Genomic DNA, 21,182 nt, shown 5'->3' with positions numbered 1-21,182 from the left:
ATGATCAGCTTCTTGACTCCCAATTCTGTGGCAATCCTAAGCCTGATAAGGAGCCTTTCATACTCTGCGGTATTGTTGGTTGCCTCCCCCCGGGGAAATGCATCTGGATGACGTACTTCAAGTGCTTCCCTGTGGGAGCAACGAGAAGCACGCTAGCCCCTGCACCTTTGATAACCCACAAGTATAGAGGATCGCAACAATTTTTGAGGGTAGAGTATTCAACCAAAATTTATTGATTCGACACAAGGGGAGCCAAAGAATATTCTCAAGTATTAGGAGCTGAGTTGTCAATTCAACTACACCTGAAAGACTTAATATCTGCAACAAAGTATTTAATAGCAAAGTAGTATGGAAGTAACGGTAATGGTGGCAAAAGTAACAGTAGCGGTTTTGTAGCAATTGTAACAGTGGCAACGGAAGAGTAATGAAGCAAAGATCAATATGAAACGAGCTCGTAGTCAATGGATCAATGATGGATAATTATGTCGGATGGCATTCATCATGCAACAGTTATAACATAGGGTGACATAGAACTAGCTCTAATTCATCAATATAATGTAGGCATGTATTCCGAATACAGTCATACGTGCTTATGGAAAAGAACTTGCATGACATCTTTTGTCCTACCCTCCCGTGGCAGCGGGGTCCTATTGGAAACTAAGGAATATTCAGGCCTCCTTTTAATAGAGTACCGGACCAAAGCATTAGCACTTAGTGAATACATGAACTCCTCAAACTACGGTCATCACCGGGAAGTGTCCCGACTATTGTCACGCCGGGGTTGCCGGATCATAACACGTAGTAGGTGACTATAACTTGCAAGATAGGATCAAGAACACAAATATATTCATGAAAACATAATAAGTTCATATCTGAAATCATGGCACTTGGGCCCTAGTGACAAGCATTAAGCATAGCAAAGTCATAGGAACATCAGTCTTAGAACATAGTGGATACTAGGGATCAAACCCTAACAAAACTAACTTGATTAGATGATAGATCTCATCCAACCCATCACCGTCCAGCAAGCCTACGATGGGATTACTCACACACGGCGGTGAGCACCATGAAATTGGTGATGGAGGATGGTTGATGATGATGATGATGGCGACGATTTCCCCACTCCGGAGCCCAAAACGGACTCCAGATCTGCCCTCCCGAGGAAGAACATGAGGTGGCGATGGCTCTGTATCATAAAACGCAATGAATTCTTCTCTCTGATTTTTTCTCCGTGAACGTGAATATATGGAGTTGGAGTTGAGGTCGGTGGAGCCTCATGGGACCCACAAGATAGGAGGGCACGCCCTAGGGGGTGGGCGCGCCCTCCACCCTTGTGGACAGGTGGTGGGTCCCCTCTGGTTGATTCTTTCGCCAATATTTTTTATTTATTCCAAAAACAATCGCTGTGAAGTTTCAGGTCATTCCGAGAACTTTTATTTCTGCACAACAATAACACCATAGCAATTCTGCTGAAAACAGCGTCAGTCCGGGTTAGTTCCATTCAAATCATGCAAATTAGAGTCCAAAACAAGGGGAAAAGAGTTTGGAACACTAGATACGATGGAGACGTATCAACTCCCCCAAGCTTAACCCATTGCTTGTCCTCAAGCAATTCAGTTGACAAACTAAAAGTGATAAAGGAAAAATTTACAAACTCTGTTTGATCTTGTTGTTGCAAATATGTAAAGCCATCATTCAAGTTTTCAGCAAAGATTATGAACTAACCATATTCACAATAACATTTAGGTCTCACATTTACTCATATGAATATCATAATCAACTAGCGAGCAATAATAATAAATCTCGGATGACAACACTTTTTCAAAACAATCATGATATAATATAACAAAATGATATCTCGCTAGCCCTTTCTGAGACTGCAAAAATATAAATGCAGAGCACCCCTAAAGATCAAGGAATGACTAGACATTGTAATTCATGGCAAAAGAGATCCAGTCACACTCAATATAAATTAATAGCAATGCATACAAATGATAGTGGTGCTCTCTAACTGGTGCCTTTTATAAGAGGATGACGACTCAGCAATAAAAGTAAATAGATAGGCCCTTCGCAGAGGGAAGCAGGGATTTGCAGAGGTGCCAGAGCTCGAGTTTTTTAAACAAAGATAAATAATATTTTGAGCGGCATGCTTTCATTGTAAACATAACAACCAAGAGATCTCAATATCTTCCATACTAGATACATTATAGGAGAATCCCAAACAGAATGGTAATGTTTATACTCCCCCACCACCAACAAGCACACTCCACGGCTGGTCCGAAACAACTGGTACCATCCAGCTAACAACAGTCCTGGGGGAGTTTTGTTTGCAATTATATTTTGATTTGATTTGAGCATGGGACAGGGCATCTCGGTTGCCAGCCATTTTCTCGTGAATGATAAGCGGAGTCCACTCATCGTGAAAAATAACCCACCTAGCATGGAAAATACTGACAGCCCCAGTCTCCACATGAGCGATTCGGGCATACAAAACAGATTATCATTTGAAGGTCTAGAGTTTGGCACATGCAAATGTACTTGGAACGACAGGTAAATAGCGCATATAGGAAGGTATGGTGGACTCATATGGAACAACTTTTGGGTTTATGGAAGTGGATGCACAAGTAGTATTCCCGCTTAGTACAAGTGAAGGCTAGAAAAAGACTGGGAAGCGACCAACTAGAGAGCGACAATAGTCATAAACATGCATTGAGATTAACCAACATTGAGTGCAAGCATGAGTAGGATATAAATCACCATGAACACAAATATCGTGGAGGCTATGTTGACTTCGTTTCAACTACATGCGTGAACATGTGCCAAGTCAAGCCACTCAAATCATTCAAAGTAGGATACTATCCTATCATACTACATCACAACCATTTTAAAAGCATGTTGGCACGCAAGGTAAACCATTATAAACTCCTAGCTAATTAAGCATGGCATGAATAACTATAATCTCTAATTGTCATTGCAAACATGTTTCACTCATAATAGGCTAAATCAGGAACGATGAACTAATCATATTTACAAAAACAAGATAGGTCGAGTTCATACCAGCTTTTCCTCATCTCAATGATTTCATCATATATCGTCATTATTGCGTTTCACTTGCACGGCCGAATGATACGTCTCCAACTTATCTATAATTTATGAAGTATTCATGCCATGTTTACAACACTTTTATATGGTTTTGGTATGATTTGCATGGAACTAACTCGGACTGACGATGTTTTCAGCAGAACTACCGTGGTGTTGTTTTTTGTGCAGAAATGAAAGTTCTCCAAATGAGCTGAAACTTTTTGACGATTTTTTTGGGAACAAAAGAGACCCTCGAAGCTTCATGGGAGGGCCAGAAGATCCACGAGGAGGGCACAACCCACCAGGGCGCGCCTGGTGGGCCAGGCTCGCCCCGGTGGTTTGTGCTCACCTCGAGGCCCATCTTAGCGTGAAACCAACGCCAAAAAATCCTATAAATAGAGAAACCACCTAGGGTTGACCTAGATCAGAAGTTCCGCCGCCGCAAGGCTCTGTAGCTACCGAAAACGAATCTAGACCCCGTTCCGGCACCATGCCGGAGGGGGGAATCATCTCCGATGGCCATCTTCATCATCCCGGCGGCAACCACGATGAGGAGGGAGTAGGCCACCTTCGGGGCTGAGGGTTTGTACCAGTAGCTATGTGTTTAATCTCTCTCTCTCTCATGTTCTTGAGATGTCACAATCTTGATGTATCACGGGGTTTGTTAATATAGTAGGATCATATGGTGTTTTCCCCTCTCTATCTTGTTGTGATTAATTGAGTTTTCCCTTTGAGATTTTGTTGTTATCTGATTGAATACTTTTATGGATTTGAGAACACTTGATATATGTCTTCCAATTGAATACTCGTGGTGACAATGGGGTATCGTATTGATTCACTTGATATATGTTTTGGCACTCAACTCGTGGATTGCCGAGGTGACATTGGGGTATCCTATGCATAGGGGTGGATGCACGTTCTTGTCTTTGTTTCTCCGGTAGAACTCTTGGGGCACTCTTTGAAGTTCTTCATGTTGTATCGAGTATTATGGATATGAATTTGCTTTGGTGTTACTAGCAAAAGAGCCCGTGCGTTGCAACGGAAAAAAAACACAACACACACCCTTAACCGAACAACCATCACTCAAGACCACAATAGGTCCATCTATATTTTAATGACGCATCATATTTGTGGTGCCGCTTATCCTTCTTCTCACCCTCGCCAGCGATGGCCTTAGTGTTCACACAAACCAAAACGTGTTTGAATGTGGTTAATCCTAAGACGTCTCTCTCTCTCCTCCCTCTCCCCCTCTCTCTCTCTCGCTTTCTCTCACACTCGCGATGAGAAATCTGTTGTTTTCCCCTGCGACGTATTCAGAGGTATGCATGTGTAGTTCTCGATGTTTTCTTTTCCCTATATGACTATAGTGGGTGTTTATTTGCAACCCGGATCGCCGCCTATATGAAAGAAAAATGGATCGTGCGCTATAGTTATAAGTTTGCTTCCAAAACAATATCTAAAATATATATAACAGGTAAAATTAACATCATATTCAGATTTCACACATTTTTAAATCAAATTTCGTATATAACATGTTAAAATCGGAGTTACGGTTTAAAAGATACGTATAATTTAGAAAACCATTTGGTTGACTTAAATATCTTCTAAAATAATATTTATAAATACTTAACAGGTGAAAATAATCTTATATTCATATTCTACATATTTTTCTGATCAAATTTCATATATAACATGTTTAAATCGGAGTTACGGTTTAAAAGATATGGATGGTTTAGAAAAGCATTTGTTTGACTTAAGTATGATCCACGGATGGAATACCTAAAAAGTCAGGGGTGTTCAAAAAACTGTAAAATAATGGTTCGGTGTGACTTAAATCCGTACTGCGGGTTGATTTCATGAAAACGCAGGGCCTTTTTTGCAAAACGGTGCGACGGACGGGCAGAAACCCTACGTGCTTTATTATTAGGTAGAGATTTTAGTACGAACTCTAGGATAGATCGAACGGAAAGAATAGCTTTGTGTTATTTTAGTACGAACTCTTGAATAGATTGAATGAAAAGAATAGCTTTGAGGTGGTTTCGTACCCTACAAACAATTTATTATTATGTTCTCTGCTAGATAGGAACTTTGGAGTGATTCTTTGTCGCACTTTGAGGGGTGCTTATATGATCCAATTATATTAGCATTGTTGAGAGATTGCACTAGTGAAAGTACGGACCCTAGGCCTCATTTTCAAGCATTGCAATACCATTTTTGTGCCCGTTTACTATTTGCTACCTTGCTGTTTTTATTTATTCAGATTATACAAATATATTTTCTGCCATCAATATTACACTTTTATCACCATCTCTTCGCCGAACTAGTGCACCTATACAATTTGCCATTGTATTGGGCGTGTTGGGGACACAAGATATTTCTTGTATTTGGTTGCAGGGTTGTTTGAGAAAGACCATCTTCATCCTACGCCTCCCATGGATTGATAAACCTTAGGTCATCCACTTGAGGGAAAATTTCTACTGTCCTACAAAACTCTGCGCTTGGAGGCCCAACACGAGTCTACAAGAATAAAGTTGCGTAGTAGACATCCAGCTCTTTTCTGGCGCCGTTACCGGGGAGGTGAGTGCATGAAGGTATATCTTTAGATCTTGCAATTGAATCTTTAAGTTTCTTGTTTTATCACTAGTTTGGTTTATAAAAGAAAACTACATAAAAAATGGAATTGAGGTTGCATCATATTATTGATCATCTTTATAATATCTGTCTTGAAAATGATGGTTCACAAAATTGTGCTCAATTGTTAGAAGAAGAAGTCAATAAACTGTTTGGCACAAAATATTTGAATGATGAGCATGATTCTAATGTTGTTAGTATGAATTCTTTCAATATACATGATGCTAATGATATGCAAAGCCATAAGGTTGGGGATGCTATATTTGATGAATATGATATTTTTAGTCCCCCAAGTTTTGATGAGAAAATTTATTATGATGAAAGCATGCCTCCTATTTATGATGATTATATTGATGAAAGTGGGTTTGGAAGAGTGTCAACTCTAGGTACTAATGATCCCACTATTTTGGAGGGTGTTGAATCTTATTGTAATAATTATGAAAGTGGATTTGGAGAGGCCATGACTTTATTTAGTGATGAATCCACTATTTCGGAAGAGGTTTCAATTGATTATTATGAGAACAAAGTTGCTATCTATGATGATTATGGTGATGACATGTATGCTATAAAGAATAATGATAACCATGGAACTTTTCATCATGATTTTAATTTTCAATCACATGAGAGTTATTTTGTTGAGTTAGCTCCCACAATTATTGATGAGAATAAATTTTCTTATGTGGAGAGTAATAAAATTTCTATGCTTGTGAATCATGAAAAGAATGCTTTATGTGATAGTTATATTGTTGAATTCATTCATGATGCTACTGAGAATTATTATGAGAGAGGAACATATGCTTTTACATATTGCAATAATATCAAGTTTCCTCTCTATGTGTTGAAAATCTTGAAGTTATGCTTGTTTTGCCTTCCTATGCTAGTTGATTCTTGTTCCCATAAGTTGTTTGGTCACAAAATCCCTATGCATAAGAAGTGGGTTAGACTTAAATGTGCTAGTCATATGCTTCATGATGCTTTCTTTGTGTTTCAATTCTTATCCTTTACGTGAGCATCATTGAACTCATCATGCCTAGCTAAAAGGCATTAAAGAAAAGCGCTTGTTGGGAGACAACCCAACACTTTTACCTACTGTTTTTGTGTGTTCACATGATTATGCCACTGTATTGATGATGTTTTATTGCTTTTGTTTCAATAAAGTGCCAAGTAAAGCCTTTGGGATCATGTTGGGTGATAGTTGATTTGATCTTCCGGAAAAACAGAAAATTTTGCACTCACGAAAATAATTCTTATTTTTAAAAGAAGAGCGATTTTGAGTTGATTTATTTTGCAGAAGATTAATATACAAATTTCTCACGTGGTCCTAATTTTTTCATAATATTTGGAGTAGCAGAAGTATGGTAGTTATGCATATCATTACAGACTGTTTTGTTTTTGACCGATTCTGTTTTCAATGCATAGTTTGCTTGTTTTCTAGTTGTTATGGCTTATATTGCCCAATATAAATTGTGTAAATGATATGCTACAGTAGTCATTGTGTGAGAACAATTATGAATCTTGTCTTTGACAGTACCAAAAGTGAAATGGTTTGTTCTTTATCATACTAACCTATCTCACAAAGTTCCGTTAGTTTTGTGTGATTGAAGTTTTCAAGTTTTGGGTGAGATGTCGATATGAGGAGAATAAGGACTGACAAGACCCTAATCTTGGGTATGACCTAGCACCCCAAGGTAATATTCAAGGAATATCCAAGCAACTAAGCTTGGGGATGCCCCGGAAGGCATCCCCTCTTTCGTCTCCACATTATCGGTAACCTCACTTGGAGTTATATTTTCATTCGTCACATGATATGTGTTTTGCTTGGAGCGTCAATTTATTTTGTTAGGATTTGCTTTTTGTTATTTAGAATATTTTTTTTCATCTTTTATTTTAATAAAAATGCCAAGTATAGCCTTTGCCATGCTTATCTTGCAAGCATATGAGTTGCTGTTTCAAAACAGAAAGTTTATGGATGTTGCAAAAATTCCCTAGAAAAGTCAGAATGTGATAAAATGTTGAAACTTTTTGCAAAATGAGCTCTGATAAAGTTTCTACAGGGTGGTAAATATTCATAATATTTGGAGTTTAATAAGCATTGATACTCTTGCATTCTTTACAGAGTGTACTGTTTTGGTAGATTGCTATTATGTTTGCATTGTTTGCATATGTTTGCTTGTTTAATGATCCTATTTGACGATAGGAGTATTAAATATGCAAATGCATTTAGTATTAAATATGCAGATGCATTTAGTATGCAATGTTGAATAATAATTTTAGTGATTTGCCACAGTAGAGAATGATAAGGTTTTTGCATTGGTTTATACTAACTTATCTCACGAGTTCTTGTTGAGTTTTGTGTGGATGAAGCTTTTGAGATTTAGGAAAACCGTGATATGAGTGGAATTAAGGAGACACAAAAGCTCAAGCTTGGGGATGCCCAAGGCACCCCAAGATAATATTTCAAAGATCTCAAGCATCTATGCTTGGGGATGCCCCGGTAGGCATCCCACCTTTCTTCGTCAACAATTATCGGTTATAATCGGTTGAGCCTAAGTTTTTGCTTCTTCACATGATGTGTGCTATTCTTAGAATGTCATTTTATTTTGTTTTTGGTTGCTGTTTTAATAAAATTCTTAGATCTGAAAGTTTTTTTAAATAAGAGAGTCCTCACATAGCTATCTATTTACTTAACTACTCATTTGATCTTCACTTATATCTTTTTGGAGTAGCTTGTCATTTACTCTTGTGCTTCACATATATCCTATGAGTAAATTGTTGAATAAATTGAATGACATGAAGTTGAAATCATATCATGCCTAGTGGTAGCTTCACATTGGGTTTAGAATCTTTTGAGGCTTGACAATCACAATATTGATCATACAAGAAATTCACGAATGATTAGTAGAAGGAAGAGAACTTTCACATGTAAATACACTATCTTGAAAATATTTTGTGATTGTGAGCCCCCATCAAAATATCATATGCCAAAATTGTTAAAGTTGGACAAGGAAGACAACGTAATGGTTTACATTTGTTCATATTCACATAGAAGTTATATTGTCATAGATCCTTCAACATGTGGTGCTTGCCCCCCATCCTTGCTAGCCAAAAGTTCCGCACCGAGTATAGATACTACTTGTGCATCCAAAAACCCTTAAACCCAAATCTTATTTTCAAGAGTCCACCATACCTACCTAAGGATTGAGTAAGATCCTTCAAGTAAGTTGTCATCGGTGCAATAAGGCAATAAAAATTGCTTCTAAAAGTGTTAGATCATTTAGTGTAAGAGAAAATTGAGCGTTGTAAGAACTTGTGATGGCAAAGAATAAAAGCGAGAGGCTGCATAATAAAGTTTGCTATCATAAGGGGAAATATAACTGACGTTCTTTTGCACTAAGGGGTTGAGCATACAAATAAATAAGCGCATGGCAACCTCTGCTTCCCTCTACGAAGGGCCTATCTTTTACTTTTATGCAAGAGTCAAAGTTTTTCTCTCTATTCCTTTTTATTTTCTCCTTTGGCAAGCATCATGTGGTGAGGAAACATCTAGGAACATATGTCCAGTTGAATATGGGTAGCACGAGTTATTATTGTTGACATAACCCTTGAGGTGAATACGTTGGGAGGCGAAACTATAATCCCCTATCTTTCTATGTGTCCGGTTGAAATGTTTTTCTCATGTGTATGCGGTGAGTGTTAGCAATCATTGAAGACTATATGATGGTTGAGTATGTGGAGCTCTTACTTAGACTCTGTTGAATAAGTCGAATTGCAATTGCTTGGTGACTGAGAACATAGGTTGTTGGGTTTCAAGAGAATTCATTGTTTGAACCTTAACATGTGAATTTTGTTGCTACATTAACATGAGAAATTTTATGAGAAAGAATTGCTGCTATGATGCTAGGAAAAGTGATTGAAATTGTCATTGATCAAACTTATGCACTTTGCAAGCATTCACACTTCATAAATTATTTCTTTTATCATTTGCCTACTCGAGGATGAGTAGGAATTAAGCTTGGGATGCTGATACGTCTCCAACGTATCTATAATTTATGAAGTATTCATGCCATGTTCACAACAATTTTATATGGTTTTGGTATGATTTGCATGGAACTAACCCGGACTGACGCTGTTTTTAGCAGAACTATCGTGGTGTTGTTTTTTGTGCAGAAATGAAAGTTATCCCAATGAGCTAAAACTTTTTGACAATTTTTTGGGAACAAAAGAGACCCCCGAAGCTTTGTGGGAAGGCCAGAAGAGCCACGAGGAGGGCACAACCCACCAGGGCGCGCCTGGTGGGCCATGCTCGCCCCGGTGAGTTGTGCTCGCCTCAAGGCCCATCTTAGCGTGAAACCAACGCCAAAAAATCCTATAGATAGAGAAACCAATCAGGGTTAACGTAGATCAGAAGTTTCGCCGCTGCAAGTCTCTATAGTCACCGAAAACCAATCTAGACCCCATTCCGTCACCCTGCTGGAGGGGGAATCATCTCCTGTGGCCATCTTCATCATCCCGGCGGCCACCACGATGAGGAGGGTGTAGTCCACCCTCAGGGCTGAGAGTTTGTACCAGTAGCTATGTGTTTAATATATCTCTCTCGTGTTCTTGAGATGTCACAATCTTGATGTATCGCGGGCATTGTTAATATAGTAGGATCATATGGTGTTTTCCCCTCTCTATCTTGTTGTGATGAATTGAGTTTTCCCTTTGAGATTTTGTTGTTATCGGATTGAATACTTTTATGGATTTTAGAACACTCGATATATGTCTTGCAATTGAATACTTGTGGTGACAATGGGGTATCGTATTGATTCACTTGATATATGTTTTGGCACTCAACTCGCGGATTCCCGAGGTGACATTGGGGTAATCTATGCATAGGGGTTGATGCACGTTCTTGTCTTTGTTTCAACGGTAGAAATCTTGGGGCACTCTTTGAAGTTCTTCGTGTTGGATTGAGTATTATGGATATGAATTTGCTTTGGTGTTATTTTAGTACGAACTCTAGGATAGATTGAACGAAAAGAATAGCTTTGTGTTATTTTAGTATGAACTCTTGAATAGATCGAATAGAAAGAATAGCTTTGAGGTGGTTTCGTATCCTACAAACATTTTATTCTTTTGTTCTCCGCTAGATAGGACTTTGGAGTGATTCTTCATCGCACTTTGAGGGGTGGTTATATGATCCAATTATATTAGCATTGTTGAGAGATTGCACTAGTGAAAGTACGGACCCTAGGCCTCATTTTCAAGCATTGCAATACCGTTTTTGTGCCCGTTTACTATTTTCTACCTTGCTGTTTTTATTTATTCAGATTATAAAAATATATTTCTACCATCAATATTACACTTTTATCACCATATCTTCGCCGAACTAGTGCACCTATACAATTTGCCATTGTATTGGGTGTGTTGGGGACACAAGAGCTTTCTTGTATTTGGTTGCATGGTTGTTTGAGAGAGACCATCTTCATCCTACGCCTCCCACGAATTGATAAACCTTAGGTCATCCACTTGAGGGAAAATGCTACTGTCCTACAAAACTCTGCGCTTGGAGGCCCAACACGAGTCTACAAGAATAAAGTTGCGCAGTAGACATCACCGAACGGTGTGGTTAATAATAGTGCACGTGCATAGGACTATGCTGGAATCTTCAAACATTTATGCCAAGGAGAAGACAAGGTAATATGGGCTCTTTTGTTAGATCAACAATAATGCCTATGAGAGCTACTCAACATTTTCATCGTGGTCTTCTCCTCTCGACCCCCAAAGAAAAGAAAAGAATTTCAAAGAAACACACTGAAATGTTTTTGGAGATTTTGTTTTTCTGAAGAAAATAAAACAAGTACGAGAAAAACTATTTACACGGGAAAGCTCCCAACAAGTAAAAGAAGAACGAGAAATATTTTTTGGTTTTCTATAATACTACTACTAAATGAACATGAAAAGGAAACTAAACTACAACTAATATTTTTGGTATTTTTCTTAAAGTTTTTCAGACACACAAGAAGAAAGCGGGAAAAAGAAATAAACTAGCATGGATATTACAATGAAAAAGTATGAACACCGACAACTGAAATGAGTGTGTGAACATAAATGTAATGTTGGTGAGAAATACGTACTCCCCCAAGCTTAGGCTTTTAGCCTAAGTTGACTAGGGCCACCACTGGCCCGGATGATACCCGAAATCATAGTTGGGGTTGTACTCTTCCACGGCAGCAACCGCTTGGTGGGCTGCCTCTTGGAGGCGAGCGGCCTTCGCTGCTCTCTCATACTCGTTCGCCTACTCTCTAGTTATAAAATATCTCCCATTCACCTGAAAGTTAAAGAAGGCAGGAGCAGGAAGGGTAATATGGACAACACGCCATCTGTCAAAGATTAGTCGGTACTGGAGGGAATGTTCGTTCCTCTCAAGAAACTGGTAGCGTACCATAGCATTATAATCTAGAAAAGCAGGTGGCAACTCAATGTCATTCCCTCTTATGGGTACACCAAGATAATTAGCTAAACGAGTTGCATAAATCCCCCCCAAAATAGTTTTGCAAATGGAGCTTTACACAACGAGATCGAAAATGGCAGCAATATGAGCAAGAACACGGGTTTGACACTACAAAAAATGACACATCTGTGACATTTTGGGCCGAATGAATTTTTCTCTCTCATGCTTATGACAATTCTATGACGATAATTGTGACAAAACCTGGTATCATCAGAGATGTGGTGGGCTGCTACTTCTATGACAAAAACTCATGACAGAAAATGGGCTTTTCGTCCTGGGCGGGCCGAAGAAGCAGCTGCATGACATTCTTTGGGACGTCCATGACGGAAAAACCATGGTAGAAGCAAGCGAGAGGAAAATATCAGGGAGTTCCCGGTTATGGTGGGTGGTCGGGGCCGAGCGATGCGCGTTTCTCTCGTACACGCACGCGCGTGGGTGCGAGGCATTGGGCTCTAACTGAACCCGAGCGAGGCGTTCGGCTACTGAACCCGAGTGATTGCACTGCAGACTACGCGTTACTGAACCTGAGCGATCGATCGATCCCTGGCTGTTAACTGAACCCGATCGAGCGATTCCTTCGCTATTGCTGCTAACTGAAGCCAGTCAAACCTGCTGCCTCTTGATGAATAGTGAGTGTTGTTGGGGGTGGATGAACATTTCCCGATGGGAGTTGGATGAAGAGGACCCCGTGGTAGTAGAGGTTGTTGCTGCTGGATGAACAGGACCCCAATCGATCGAGCCGGTTGGGGGTGGATGAACAGGACCCCGCGGAGGGCTGGATGAACAGGACCCCATGGAGGGCTGGTTGAACAGTAGCGAGTGGAGGGCTGGATGAACAGTAGCCCATGGAGGGGTGGTTGAACAGGACCCCATGGAGAGGGCTAGTTGAACAGTAGCCGGTGGAGGAGCGGTGGAGGCTGGATGAACAGGAGCCCGTGGATGAACAATAGCTGGTGGAGGCAGGAGGGAGACGCCGTGATTGAACAGTCGCAGGTGGAGACTCGAGGAGGTCGACGGTGGATGAACCGTAGCCCGAGGAGGCAGTCGACAGTGGAGATGAACAGTAGCCCGTGGAGTCCCGTTTTGCAGTACGCCACACCCCTCCCGATGAACAGGACCCCCGTTTCGACCGTAGCGCTCCAACACAAGTCTGTTTCCTCCATTTTGCGGTACGCCACACCCCTCCCGATCAACCTGACCCTGTTTCGACCGTAGGAGGTCTAAGAGAAGTATGTTTCCTATGTTTTGCGGTACGCCACACCCCTCGTGGTGAACAGGATCCCGTTTCGACTATAGGCGGTCGAACTCAAGGCCGTTTCCTCCGTTCTGCCGTAGGCCAGGCCTTGTTTCGCTCGGCTGTACCGTCCAAGCCGGTTGGCTCCCGATGAACACGACGCATTCCGTTGCCTCCCAATGAACACGATGATGCAGTTTCTCTATTCCGACCAAGCCGGTTGGCTGCAGATGCAGAGGACGCTATGCTGCCTCTCCACGTACACGAGCCCGGGCCGTATGTATGGGCGAGTAAGCGTTCGAGACCCCGCCCGTATGTACGTACATACGTGTACACGATATAGATGGGACTGCCTAAACAGCTACCGCTCCTTACTGGTCCATAGTTCATCGTGGCGGAAAGACCGATGGACCAGTATGTACGTACACGTTTGCTACCAGAATGACAATGCTACGTAGCTTCGACCGGGTGGGTCCCGGCTGTCAGGGAGGATAAGGAGGCACTTCCTGGCATGCGAAGATATAGCTGGTGGGTCCGAGGTGTCAGCGGGAGGAACATTTTTTCATAAAATACAAAGGCCCTTCCGGTGGCTACCAGCTGTCAGGTGGAGGAATCATTATTTTGCGCGTAATACGAAGGCATTTCCTTGTGTGCGGCAGTGGACCCAGCTGTCAGCCTCTCCACGTAGAGTCCACTTCCGATGGATGTCGTTCGTTGACCACGTTGACCACGCCGCGCCGAGAGCACAAGGGCGGTGGACGACAGCGAGGCCTAGGAAGGGGACGACGCGGAGCCGGGGAAGACACGGCAGTGGAAGACACGGCAGTGCATGCCCACGCTAAGGAGAGTACGAGCGCGGACTGGTCGGCTGCGGGGTGAGGCTGATGTCGCTGGAAAATAACAGGATGTGCGGGTGGGTAGAGGGATGGCCTGGCGGCAGCACAGCCGGCCATGAGAGGAGGGACCAGGCAGTCCCGCCGGCCATGAGAGGAGGGACCAGGCAGTCCCGCCGGCACTAGTTTGGGTGGCTGGAGCACGAAGATCAGAGATTGAAGAAGCACCGCGGCTGTTGGATGGACATCCAACAGTCACATCTCTATGTTGACTAAGTTGACAAAGCCTTGTGTACGCGTAAATTTTTTTAGGACAGCGTCATCATATACCTAGTAGGCCCTGAAGTCAGCCTCCAAATCTGTGGAAAACAGCATACAACCCATTAGCCATTATTTTCAATAATTTACAGTCCATTTGCTACTCCCTCCGTTCCGAAATATATGACGTTTTAGAAAACGTCCCGACCAGGTGAAAAGGGAGGAAAGTATAAAAGTGCCCCCTGTCGCTGGAGGGGGCCTCACCAACTCGCCTCGTCGGAGGGGGTGCTGCTCAGATCGTTGTCCCCCTCCCAAGGCCTCGCCAGCTCCAGAGAGTACTACTTCAGATCGAGGTACTGCTCGCCGGAGGGGGTACTGCTTCAGATTGGCAGCCACAGGTCCAGATCACCGCGCCCTCCCATGCAGCTCCAGGTACTGCTGCAGATAGCCTCCACACTTGGTCTAGATCGCCTCCTGGAGTAAAAGTTTGAAAAGGAAAAACTCAAAATACTCCAGAAAAAGTTTGTTGGCAGAGTACTGTATCAATCAAGACAAAGTTTCAGAGTACAAGTACTGTAGACAGTAAAAAATTGATGGCACAGTATCAATCAAGACAAAGTTTCTGAGTACAAGAACTCCAGCAGGCATACAAGACCGAAATCGTGCTCAGATGAATATGGAATTGGCAGTGCAGAGTACCTGGAGGGCTTGAAGTAGGCAGCAACAGCAACAGCTTGAAGCAGGCAGCATCTCCAACACGACACAACAACTTGCAAGAGGTAAAGATAGTAATCAACATGGAATTTGATCTGAACTGTACTGCCCCCGAAGAAGAGGACATACATGGAGGAGTCGGTCCCGATGAAGATGATATCGATGATATCGACATGCACGAGAGCATTGATCCTGGTGAAGATGATATCGACATGCACGAGGGCATTGATGCCGACGAAGATGCAGTCGGTGAGCTTCCTCATCTTCCCTATAAAGATGATGTCATTGTCAATTCAAATACTCAATGTGAAATGATCAAAATACAGAATAAAATGGATTAGGAGTAGAGTAAAGCAATTATCATTTTAGTTTGTATCGTACTCCATTTTGGTAACATGAGTACTACTCCATGAGTACAATAGAATAAAATGAGTACTATACTACTCCATGAGTACAGTAGAATAAAATGAGTACTGTACTACTCCATGAGTACAGTAGAATAAAATGAGTACTGTACTACTCCATGAGTACAGTAGAATAAAATGAGTATAATCCAGTGAAGAAAATAACACTTGTTAGTGTCATGCATCATTTACTGAACATCAAAGTCATAATGCAACCATGCTGAACACTACGAAAAGCTTGAACTACCAGAACCCCAAAAAATAAACACTAGAGCAAAGTTGACCAAAAAATTTGCCATTCATACAAGCAAAAAATGGAGTAGATATAAACCTTACTAGCTAAATGCGGCACCTTTCTTTCTCCTTGACTGCATCTATTTCAAGACACAAGAAAGAGTACATAAAAAGTGATACGGTCTCAGCCTGTACCAAATTAAACAGTCAAAAACATTCAGTGTGAAATGCACTAACACAAAAGACAGTAGACAGAAACATGACACTAGTGGCTAAGCGTTGAAACAGACCTCACTGAGCATTGACAGCATGTAAAACATACAATACAATGTGTGTTGACAAACAACAAAACAGAAGGGGCAAAGGCATGGATGGATCATACACAGTGAACAAGCTCATCCTTCACCGCCTTGTCGATCCATGAGCATGTCCGCTTTCCTCACCCACATCCTACACAATAGAATATTTTCAGTTTTAGTTAACTGAATATTTTCAGTCTGAGTTAACTGAATATTTTCAGTTTAAGTTAACTGAATATTTCTAGCTAATTAATACTCCATTTGACCATTTCAATCAAGGAGTATTTTCTTAGTTGTACTATATTTCTTGTTGTAATTCATTTGATCATTTGATCATATGATATCATTTCATTATTTCATACCAATTGATCATTTCAATAGGACTAATATTTTTTCAATGATGTGTTTCTTGCTGCAGTTGTTGAACAAGCAATTAAAAAAGGAAAACCCTCACTGACAAGCAAAAATATGCTGCTAATGTGGCATTGAATGCAGTGTGCATGAGCAGAGGTGGCAAATTCAAAAGAAATGATAAGAAAGACCTTGCACAATTTTTTAAGGTAGGAGTGAGGAGTATACAAAGAGTTTGGCAGAAGGCAATGGAGCAAATCGCAGAGGGTTTAGAGGTAGATGTTTCTAATCAGAAAAAGAGAAGATGTCCACTATCAGATCACTCGCTTGGCAACTGGGATGTAGCCCTACCACACTGCACAGAAAGTTCAAGCTGAATTTGATAAAGAGGCATACAAACTGTGTGAAGCCAGCTCTAAAAGAAAAAATAAGAAGGGAAGGATGAATTTTTGTTTGTCAATGCTTGATGAGACAACGATAGAAACTTGAAGGCCTAAATTCAAGACAACGCATAATGTTGTGCACATTGATGAGAAATGGTTCAATATGACGAAGAAAAATAAGACGTACTATCTGTTGGATGGGGAGGAAGAGCCTACGAGGCATATACATGGCAACTGTATTGGCAAGGTGATGTTCTTGACGGCCGTTGCTAGGACAAGGTGGGACAGTGAAGGAAACGTGACTTTCTCTGGGAAAATCGGTATCTGGCCATTCATGAAAGAAGTTCCTGATCAGAGGAGAAGTGATAACAGGCCCAGAGGTACAATAGAGACAAAGTTAATAAAGGTCGATAGAGAAGTGATGAGGGAGTTCCTGATAGAGAAGGTCTTGCCAGCGATACAGGCCGTTTGGCCCGAAAGTAATGCTGGACAAACCATCTACATTCAGCAAGATAATGCTAAGCCCCATATCTTACCAGATGACCCAGAATTTCTAGCCGATGTTGGAAAAACTGGACTTGACATCAGAATAATACAACAGCCCGCCAACAGTCCTAATCTGAATGTGCTTGACCTCAGTTTTTTCAACTCGCTGCAATCCCTAACAGATTGTCTGAGTCCTAAAACACTACAAGACCTTATTAAGGGTGTTTTGGAGGAATTTGAAGGCTATGAGTTTTACAAGCTCAATAGAATTTTCCTAACTCTGCAGACATGCATGATTGAGATCCTGAACCATGCAGGGGGCAATGAGTATAAAACACCACATGTGAACAAAGAAAGGCTTGAGGGTCTTGGGCAGCTACCTCCAAGACTATCATGCCCTCGAGAGGTTTACGCAAATGCCCTACACAATCTAGAGCTAATGCAAAGGGTTCAGTAATGGAAGAAAAGGCCTGAGATGCTTGTTGTCATGAGACCGGAGATGCTTGTTGTCATGAGACCTGAGATGTTTGTTGTCAAGGGACCGGAGATGCTTGTTATCATGAGACCGGAGATGCTTGTTGTCATGAGACCTGAGATGTTTGTTGTCAAGAGACCGGAGATGCTTGTTGTCAAGAGACCGGAGATGCTTGTTGTCATTAGTCCGGAGATGCTTGTTGTCATGAGACCTAAGATGTTTGTTGTCAAGAGACCGGAGATGCTTGTTGTCATGAGACCGGAGATGCTTGTTGTCATGAGACCTGAGATGTTTGTTGTCAAGAGACCTGAGATGAGGCTTTTGGAGTATATTTGTTGCATCCTTGTGGTTATTTGTGTGGAGATAACTCCTTGTTTTTTAATTTTCTGATTTGTATGATCATTTGTATAACTCCTTGTTGTGATAAGTTTTCGAATTTTCAGATTTGTATGATCATTTGAATTACTCCTTGTTTTGTAAAGCCTCTGTATAACTTCTTATGAGGAGAGGAGTAGGAGGGGAGAGGCTCCAGTTAATTTAAATCTAAGAAATTGGTACTGGAAATCAGCTTGCTTGTTACTCCTAATTAACTGAAAAAGTTTTAGTTCAGTATCTCTAAAGCAAAGTACTCCTTCTGCAGTGCTATAGTACTGTTGTCCTCCCTAATTTGAACAAGTACAGTATGAAATACTCCTATCGACATAGCAAGAAATTTCAACAAGCAATCCAAGCAAGAAATTTCAGCAAGTACAATTTTAGACAGCCGAACGGACTGCCGGCTATGGACATTACTATGGGATACTTATGGCAAAAATCTCTCTGACCATCTAGCTTAGTTGCTCTAGCACATGTTAAATTCAGTTAAATACTGGCAGCAAGCACTACTCCATGTAAACCACCAACAAATTTGGGGTGCACAAAATTTACTGAACGGGCTATAGTTTTCGAATCAGAAACGCTAGCATTTCCTGTAGTTCTGCATATCAAATTGATAGTTTTCGAATCCATCTTGTTGTACACATAGGAACTACTCCTAGCATTTCCTGTAATAGTCGGTTACTCCAAATATATTTGATATGTGAACAAACAAGTGCCTCTTCAAAACAATGGAAGAAAAGATATAATAAGAGTCTTGTGTTCGTACTCCTAGTCTCCAGGTATAGCCGTGCAAGATGAAATCCTATCATTGGTTGTTACTCTGTGTTGACTGAAAGAGGAGGCCCTTAAATCCCTAACTCATTTTTTTACAATTCAGTTAGTCATCCTGTGTCTGAAACGCTGTGTTGACTGAAAGAAATTGCAAGCTACTACTGTACTCCAATTTACATGAGGTTTCTCTCTCTCCTAGGATATCAAATTTACACAGTTAACATATTAGCAAGGTTAACTACTCGGCAGCCAATTTGATTTCGACGGCCATAGCTCAGAGCAGCAAGCAAGCACGAGAATTGAGTAGCACCGCATCAGGGGAACGAAATAGAAATTGAAACGAGAGAGTGGTAGAGGGAGGCGTGGAGGAGAAGGGACCTTCAGTTGCTGCTGTTGGTCCATGGTGTCGGAGCAGGTGTTGGTGAGTTTTTGCTGCTGGGCATCGTCCCTAATTTCACCCATGACCATCACTTTTACCTTAAACTTGAGTTGTTGCTGCTCCATGGCTGGGGTCGTCCTCCTCTCCCTACATCGACTATGCGTGTGTAAGTCAAGGGAATGGAAGGGAAGGAAGGAAGGGGCGGACCTTGGTGGCGTCCCGAGTAGGGGGGAGGGAAGTACCATGGACCTACCTATCACGGCGCACGATGGCGGGCACGCATTAGAGGGAGGAGGTCATCGATGTGCAGCAGCATCACCGACATCGGCTTCTTGGTCTCGATGAGGTCGCCGCATAGACGCGCAGCCCCACCCAAGGCACCCGCAGCCGGCCAAGGCATCCTTCCCCGGGGCCACTCCGCTACTCCGCTCTGTCGCCACTCCACTCTGTCCAGCGCCGCTCTGTCGCCCAGATCCAGCGTACGCACACGCGGATCCGGCATCGGCGCCCACACCAGCTCCGCCGCCCAGAATCTCTTCACCGACGCATAAAAAACCAGTCTTTTGACCTCGGGATGGGAAAGGAAGGAGAGGAAGCAAGTAGTGAGAAAGGAAGGAGAGGAAGTAAGCGCTGGGCTGCAGGAGGAAGAACACGGTGGGCTGCCGGAGGGAGAACGCGATGGGCTGCGGTGGCCGGCGACGATGCGAAGAGGCGATGAGGGAGGGGAATGAGAGGGTATGGGTGAGAGTGGGCAGCAAGTGGATGGGAGTGGGCAGGTGGGAGGGCATTTTCGGAAACTCGGGAAGTTTCGTAACGTAGCCAGATTTATACTATGATCGCTAAAACGTCATATATTTCGGTACAGAGGGAGTAATTCTTAAGGATATTTTCAAGCCCATATTCTTTTTATTAGCATTACATACCATATATTCTGGGTACTGCTAAAAAATTCAACGAAATTTTGCATATTTCAGTGGGGTCCGAACTCTTTTAATCACGAAATTATGATTTATGTTAAAAATATTTTTTAAAAAATTATATCAAAATAAAATTCAAAAAAATTCTCCGCAACTACCAAGATGCCCGTGCGTTGCACGGAACATGAAGATGCATTTGTATAAGTAGTTTATCTTGTGGGAGAAAAGGATGAACGAGGGAAGGCCGTATCTGCAAATGTGGAGAGGAGTGCGGGTAAATTGTCATAGTTTCCTTCCTATCTGTTAGATAAAGATCGGACAGCCTATATTGCAAGATGGCAGGCACACCATCATCACCAACTTTGTTTTCTATAAGAGTAGAGAAATCCAGAAAAATGATATTTCAATGTAATTGCGGGTTGGCTTTTGTTTAAAAATTTACAACCCATTTCTTACAACTTATAGCCCATTTTCTGGGGAAGCCCATTTCTTACTACTTACATCCCTCCTCGTCTTGAAGGATTTGTAGCCCAGCAGGGCTGAGAAAAGCAAGTAGGCCTCGGTTGGGTATTCTCCAAAAAAAAGAACTGGGCTAGCCATTTTCAGAAAGAAAAAAGATATCAACTGGGCTCGTCATGTGCTTAAATAATAGCTTAAGCGTGGGCTAGACGGGCCACAGCCCCTGCACAGCGCGCAGTTGAGCTCCGTCTCTAAGACTAAAAAACAACTAGGCGAGATGCTGGGTCCCTGGTGTTATCCGCTCGTGGTGTAATTTTCGTGTTTATTGAGTACATTGACAATGGCGTGGGACCTAGTTGTTAAACAATTAGGAGGAAGTATTTTTTGGCTTTTAATAAC

The 21,182-nt window shown here is 41.8% G+C and overlaps 1 long non-coding RNA gene across 5 annotated transcripts; it reads right to left on the bottom strand.

Moving 5' to 3' along the window:
• Positions 1 to 14,597: 14,597 nt before the first annotated feature.
• LOC123052731 (uncharacterized) lies at positions 14,598 to 20,169 on the bottom strand. 5 transcript variants are annotated; one of them, XR_006425008.1, is made up of 7 exons: positions 19,661 to 20,169; positions 19,407 to 19,563; positions 16,268 to 16,335; positions 15,983 to 16,074; positions 15,377 to 15,515; positions 15,233 to 15,302; positions 14,598 to 15,007 (listed from the first exon to the last, which is right to left on the bottom strand). It is a non-coding gene; the product is annotated as an uncharacterized lncRNA (long non-coding RNA). The 5 variants fall into 5 exon arrangements; XR_006425009.1 differs by having other exon boundaries at positions 15,988 to 16,074; positions 16,270 to 16,335; XR_006425005.1 differs by having other exon boundaries at positions 15,233 to 15,515; positions 16,270 to 16,335; positions 19,661 to 20,168.
• Positions 20,170 to 21,182: the final 1,013 nt, after the last annotated feature.

Source organism: Triticum aestivum, chromosome 2D (assembly GCF_018294505.1).
Source record: "Triticum aestivum cultivar Chinese Spring chromosome 2D, IWGSC CS RefSeq v2.1, whole genome shotgun sequence".
Lineage (NCBI taxonomy): Eukaryota > Viridiplantae > Streptophyta > Magnoliopsida > Poales > Poaceae > Triticum > Triticum aestivum.
The sequence above is the reverse complement of the archived record's forward strand: the minus strand, read 5'-3'. Positions and strand labels throughout refer to the sequence as shown.